The sequence below is a fragment of the Rattus rattus genome, chromosome 16 (assembly GCF_011064425.1).
Source record: "Rattus rattus isolate New Zealand chromosome 16, Rrattus_CSIRO_v1, whole genome shotgun sequence".
Classification (NCBI taxonomy): Eukaryota; Metazoa; Chordata; class Mammalia; order Rodentia; family Muridae; genus Rattus; species Rattus rattus.
This window is the reverse complement of record NC_046169.1, coordinates 1,567,461-1,568,660: the sequence shown is the minus strand read 5'-3', so window position 1 is coordinate 1,568,660 and position 1,200 is coordinate 1,567,461.

Genomic DNA, 1,200 nt, shown 5'->3' with positions numbered 1-1,200 from the left:
GCAGATTTCATGATCTTTCTATCCTGAGTTAGGATGCTCAGCCTTTAGACTCCCTGGACTTTGATGAACTCAGAATCAAAAGGATCCCACTTGCCATGTTTGCAATTCTGCATAGTTCACGTGCCCAGGCAGGACCCAAAAGAAGCAAAGGTCACCCTGACAGAGGGCACTGCGTTTGGCTTCCTGCGCAGGCCACCCTAAAACTTGGGTCATGCTTCTTGGCCTCCCTGCCCGGATCCTTCCATGGTGTTCAACTGTCCGTCAGTAACAAAGTCTTCATGCAGACTTGCCAGGTCCCACATAGTCCTCCAACCTTTCTAAAGTCTTATTCTAGAGCCAGGGACAGAACCCAGGGCTTCCAGTACTGATAGGCAAGCTCTATAGTCCTGGTGCTCTTGTCAGTGGTCAACACTTTACTGTCTGGCTCCCCAGGTGGCCCCGGGTGGCATCCTTCCGTGGTTTTGGCTTTGCGGCCTTTCCCTTTTACTCCTATCACCACCTCTAGGTGAAGCACTTTAGGATGTCTCCCGTCCCCATAGCCTTTTTGCCTGTGACACCCGCCTGGATGTGTCCCTAGAGAGCAGGACCCTTCTCTGTCTTCTTCATTCACTGAAACATCCCTCCTGTTACCCAAATGCTACGGGCTAAATTGTCTCTGTTCCCAACAGTTAGGTGCTCACGTCCTAACCCTTTGTATCTCAAATGAATATATTTAGAAACAAGGTCTTTTTAAAGATAATTAAGTTTTTTTTAAAAAAAAAAATGAGGCCACAGGGTGGGCTCTCATCCAGTATGTGGTGACCTAAGAGGAGGAAATTGGGACACCTGCAAGATGCAACTATGTGAGGACACAGGGAAATGCCAGCTGCAGCTGGAGATGTGGCTGAGCTGGAAGATGCTTGCCTAGCATGCATGAAAGCATAAGAAGTGGGTTGTCCCCAGCCCTGCATAAACCAACTACACAGCTGTAACCGCGACACTCAGGAGGGGGAGGCAGGAGAATCGGGAGTTCAAAGTCATCCTTAGCCACTTAACAAGCCCAGTCTGAACAAAGGCTCTCTATCTACAAACCATCCAATCAACAACCGGCAAAGAGCGAGCTTCCAGAGCTGTGGAGTAATAAATTCCTGTTAAACCACGCTGAGTGGAGTGCTTTTATTTATTGTCTGTTCATTTGTTTATTGGTGTGTGGGGGCAGGG